Here is a 6,089-nt window from a genome sequence, read left to right as displayed (position 1 = left end):
TTGTAGAACAGAGTTGAGAAGCAATGTTAATGTGTTGTAAAGCACTAACCAATGTGCTTGAAAGCACTACTTGGGTGTGATGGATGGTGATTTTCATCATCCACCGATTATAAAGCAAGGTGAAATCACTAGCATATGTGCTTGAAAGCACGTCATGTTGTGGTTGACATCACAAAGCACAAACAAGAGATATCATAAGCACATGCAGTTCATGACATCACAAAGAGACTCTTCTCTATGTGAAAAGAGAAGACTGGCATATTGAACACATGTTGTGGCTTCATGCTGTGTAATCTTGTATGCAATTCTCAACATGTAAGTGCAACACGTTGGCATCGAGAGGGGAGGTTGGAAATCCCTTTCCAATGTAAGCAAGAAGAGTGCATGGGTGAGTGGGTTTTGGCTAGCATGTGAGAAGCCAATGAGATGCAAGTTTAAGGATTTAGGGATGAGGAATCTAATCCTAATTTTTGTATAAGAACACACATAGATGGAATATGTGGGTGTGGAATGAAGTCAAATAGTTAAATTTGGATAAGCCCTTGTCTCTTGCCCCTGTCTTCACATTTGAGTTCTTCTTGAGTGAGCTTCCACCAACACTCTCTCGTTAGCACTCAGATTCTACTTTTCTACATCTTTTTAACTTTAAGTTCTCTCTCACCCTTCTCTCAGCACCCTTCTCTCAATAGCTACTCCATGTGGCATTGAGACAGACCATAAATCTCCATGGTGGAATGAGGTTGATCCCCACATCACGTACGACAATGCAAAAGGAGGAGCATGCAAGTGGATATGTGACTTTTCTAAAGCACCAAAAAGTGGAGCCGTAGACCGAGTGCAAGCTCATTTGTTGGGATAAGCAAGGTGTTAGCATTTTCCCTTTTGCTCCAACGTTAGAGCTCGTATGTTTTTAGGCATTTGCAAAGAGATTGGAGTGCAACCTATCATTCTTGATCCTCAAGCTCAGGTTCATGTTTGTATTATATAGTTGGCACTAAATCCAATTCAAATTCTATGTCATAGCTTTATCATGAAACTTCACCATCCATGAGTGATCTTTTGACCCTTTGTGGATTTAGACTTGCCAAGTCGTGAAGCATATTCTTTCAAAACCTTAGAACTCACAAACACAAGCTTTGGAGGAAGCAACATGCTTGGGGGATGTCCAACCCTCATGCACCATTAGAGCCATCAGTCTAGTAAATGATGAAAATGCAAACATTTATTTCCAAATTGCAATGGAAATTATTTGGATAGGTGGTTCAGCTATCTTGGACATGATGGACAAAGATCACCTCTGGTGGGACATCGGGACAATAGGGATATGCTCATAAGAGCTCTACATGTACTTCTACACGTTTTGGTCATTTTAGGCACACTTGTGCACACTGTTCCCTACATGCACTAGCACAATTTTATACATCATGATCTACATGCACAAAACATTATGTTTCTTTGAGTTAATCAAGATTATACGTGGGCATTTGCAATTGGGGAATGATGACTCACCTTGGTTAGCAACAAATAGCCCAACTAGCCTTGTCTCCTCCTCCCTTCTAGATTAATGGGTTGACCCACAAGTAGGCCAACCCCTCCTAGACTGTCAATCTATATCTACCACTTAGCTACCATAAAACTAGGTCAACTAGGCATTGTATACCAACCGAACCTCAAGTGACTTCCAGTCCTTGTATACAAGTCAGGCCTCGTATACCAACCAAACCAAAGGTGGCTTCAAGTCCCTAGTCGGGTCCTCCTTGGCTCCATCATTGGGGCTATATAAGCGCCAAATGGCCCTTTCATTTCCCTCCCTTTTCTAGTGTACTGAGCCCACGTGGCTGGTAATGCCTTGCAACCCATGTGGCAACTAGATCTATCTAGATCTACTGCCCATATGGTAGTTGATACATAGTGATACATGGGCACCAGGCTCCTACCCATGTGGCAATCTCTTTTTTCACAAATGTTATCATGTACACATGGCCATGTGGGAGCCCTATCCCCATTATTGCATGTGTCCTACCCCCATGTGCCCCTATGGGTGGGCTTGGGAAGTCACTCAGATATCCCAACATGACCAAATCGGGCTGGTCAACCCGACCTGGCAATTTTTTCTGGTCCAAGCAGGCCTCAACTGTGCCTAACCATATAAGGGTTGATTCAGCTAGTTAGTCAAGTACATGGTTTCCATGCCCTCATAAACCCCCCCAAATTGAAAAGATTTCAAATATGTATTAAATAGTGGAAAACGGATGAGTGAGGGGTAAAGAGGAGAGTGATCAATGAGGACATCCCTCTATTTAGGAGGGGCGGATCTGAGGATAAGAATTTAAAACTAATAAACTCTACTACTTTCACAACATCATGTAGCCTAGTGGTAAGACCTAGTGAGCAATCAATGGAAGTCTTTCCAAGTCCCCTCCTTTGCATGAAATTTTGGAGCTATCCCTTTAGTCCTAGCTTAGTTGGGTTATTCCATCATTTCATCTAAGAAGTCAAATGAATTCTCAATTGAGAAATAAAGGACTTTTCAATTACCTGTCTTTTTAGGTAAGTCAATATTTCTCAATTGAATAAAGCCCTTTTCAATTATGTTTTCTGCTTATGAAAGTTACATATATGGAATAATTTGTTGAGATTAAGGGCCTTTGAAATAGGTAGATAGGAAGTGTAGATTAGATAATGGAGGAATTAGGTGAGAGCCAGCTCCATACCAAAAAACCTTTCCTTGCCTATAAAATAAACGATCCTCTTGCACTTTGCTCCTATCATCTACAATTGAGACAAGTCATCTTAATGCCATCTCCCATCCTTGCACCATTTATGTATCTATTTCTTTCCCCTTCCCTTGAAATTTTGGATCAAAAACATCATTGGGTTGAGGTCTCTGGGTTACAAAGGCACTATCTTTAGTGCAGGCAGGTCGGATACCTGGCTAGAGCCACCTTATGTAATAGTAGCCTCATTCGATGCTTTTATCAACGCTGTGTATTTTCAAGAGAGCTTTTCAATGCTTTTGTCGATTCTTATATTGATGCTTTCTTCAAAACTTAATGCTTATATGGATGGCCATATCGATGAAAACTTTGACATCCCGCTATCTCTCTGCTTATATCGACAAACGTCATTTTCAATGCAAAATGAAGTAAAAGCATCAATGAACAATGTCAAAAAAGAGCCTAATAGTAGTAGTGCATGATGCTTGACTTGTTCCGCTAGGCTCCTACAAGCATGCATAAATGCGAAAGGTTATGGCTCAAAGCTTGATGATAACAATAAGAATTCCACATGAATTGCATGTAATTCATGCAAGCATAGTGGTTTGCAAGGATTCCCTCGACATAGGTATTGTGTAGTGGATGAATTTTGGGTTAGTTGTCCTATAGTGAGTTGGGCAAAACTAATCCCTGAGGAGGCCATTCATCTTAGTTGCATTTGTGTTTTGTTGTGTGGTTGACTTTTGGGCATTGTGTCCTATTCTAGGCAATATATGTCCTAAAGAAAAGCTCACTATTGTGTTATTATTTTTTCAATAATGTCTATCTTGTATTTTTAGGCTTGTGTTGCAGTCTGCATGCATGTATTTTTCAATAAGAATTTTTATATAGGACCACATGTGAAGATAATAGAGAGGCTTTCAAATTATACATTGGTAACTCAAGAGAGAAGATTATTGATTGCTACTAGGTCTCAGGTATGCCAAAGCTTATGTTTTTTTTAATTTTGCAATGTTTTAATTATTTAGAGTATATGTAAGTGCTATTGCCTATTGGTTTTGTAAAATGTTAGTTTAGTATTTCATCGTTGCATGTTCATACTGTAAACTCTATGAAATATGAGTTAATTGCTTAAATATGTTCATGGAAAATTATGTGATAAAGGTTGATGTAAAAGATGTAGAATCCTTAGTCATTATTACAAGTTGGAAGTTATTGACTCTCGTGAGGGATTTGTGATAATTAGGCCTTATACTAGAACAAAGGAGTCAATGGAAGATGGTACGGATCCTAGTTTAGTGCAAGTTAGTCAGCCATGCTCGTCACAAGGCTCTAGACCACAAGCAACAGTTATGGAGTTTAATCCTAGTCAAAAAACGCAAAGCAAAAAGTTGTCTGGTGCTGAGTGGCAATTTGTTGCTAACTTAAATGGCAAGTATTATGACTGGTGTGCAAATACTGTAAAGTGCAGAAGAGTGGTGGAGCCCCACATATTAGAGATCACTTCTTTGGCAGTAATCTCAAGTCAATAGGAAAATGCACCTATCCTGATAGGCAGAGACTGGCTACAAGGCTTAGGGAAAAAATAGCTAAGGAAGAAAAGAAGAAAGGGCGTCGTTGAGGAACAAGGCTTGGCACTGCTTTTGCATGCAAAAACACATCACATGATAATGTGGCCAGTGGGATGCACATTGATGTAGATAGAATAGATCTAGAAATAGAGACTGAATCAAATGTTTCACAGGCCAATATATATGTCACTGAAAGGATGCATGAAAATAAAAATCTAAGTTCATCTCAAACACCTCCTTCAATGATGAGGCAAACATCCTTACGTGAAAGCTTTCGAGGGTCTTTGTTGGAAGATGCGCATTATGCACTTGCAGAGGCAATATTCTTCATAGGATCGTCATTGTCGATGGTAGACAAGCAACCATGGAAACATGCATGGAAGAAGATTGGTGAATTTGGTCCTGGTTTCACTCCTCCATCTTATCACAATACAAGGCATTCTTTGCTAGACAAATGCTATAAAGAGGTGAAAGAGAGAGTCAACCGAGTAGTCTTAAATAATCTTGATCTTTCGGGATGTACAATTGTGAGTGACGATTGGTCAAATGTACAACGTCGCCCTCTCATCAATGTAATGGTTGTCTCACCTCATGGCAAATGCTTTTAAAGAGCTATTGATAGCTCTAGTCAAATTAAGACGGGCACTTACATAGCATAGGTTGTTGCTAATGTTATTAGTAGTGTGGGAGTAGCAAATGTGGCACAAGTCGAGCTACAGGTAAAGAAATTCATAGGATTTACCCACGTATATATGCTACTGGTGGCAATACCCAAAACTTGAATTTGGTTCTGCGGGATTGGCACAAGAGTGATGATACACAGTGGTTCAAGGAGCTTATCAAAGATGCTTGCAGAATAGCAAAATTTGTGCTTAATAGACAACGAGTCCTTGACATCTTTCGACCACATATGAATTCAAAGTTAAAGCTACTAATAGAAACAAGATTTGTTGCACATTTTTACATTCTTGAGGCTTTGTTGAAAAATGAAGATCCTATTAAAGAGACATTCTCATGCTCCCTCTATAGAAGGTGGGAAGAGGTTCAAAAAGAGAGCGTACGAAATAAGAGTGCTGAGATGAAAAAATTAGTTGAGAAGGACTTATTCTGGAAGAACACGGGAGATGCATACCATGTAATGATGCCTGTAATGTATGCTATCAGAGCTCTTGACACAAAAATGCCTAATGTGGGGAAGGTATGGATGACTTGGTGGGGTGTGCAACAGAGCCTGGAAGACCCAAAAATACTGAAAGAATTGGTTGTTTCCACATGGAGAATACCATACACTAGGAGAAAACGTAATGTGCTATTGAAATATTTCCATCGAAGGTGGGTATCTGCCCATAGTCCATTGCATAGTGTAGGATATCTTTTGGACCCTGAGTACTGGAATATGCAACCTGAGACTGAACAAGAAGTCATGGATGACTTCTATCAAGTAGTCAATACTTTCTACCTGGACAGAGATTAAGCTGCTCGATTCATTTTGGAGTTTACCAAATATAGATTGAAAGAGGGCAGATTCAGTAGCACTTTTGTACACAAAATGGCCAAACAACAACCAGCATGGAAGTGGTGGATGTTGAACGGTACAGGTTGTGAGCTCTTAAGGCCATTGGCAATGCGCATACTTGCTCAATGTGCTTCAAACTCTAGTTCGGAGAGAAATTGGAGCATGTATAAGTATGTGCATAGTACTATTCGAAATCGGTTGTTGGCCGATTTTAACATATTGATATTTGTTCATCTCCTCAATATAAAACAATTTCAAACATTGCCATATTACCAACAAAATTGA

The 6,089-nt window shown here is 39.6% G+C and overlaps 1 pseudogene; it reads left to right on the top strand.

Moving 5' to 3' along the window:
- The first annotated feature begins 5,366 nt into the window (after positions 1 to 5,366).
- Positions 5,367 to 6,089, top strand: LOC147896802 (uncharacterized; annotated as a pseudogene).

Source organism: Dipteris shenzhenensis, chromosome 11, assembly GCF_047967505.1.
Source record: "Dipteris shenzhenensis isolate YYH24624 ecotype China chromosome 11, Dip_SZ_1.0, whole genome shotgun sequence".
NCBI lineage: Eukaryota > Viridiplantae > Streptophyta > Polypodiopsida > Gleicheniales > Dipteridaceae > Dipteris > Dipteris shenzhenensis.
The sequence above is the reverse complement of the archived record's forward strand: the minus strand, read 5'-3'. Positions and strand labels throughout refer to the sequence as shown.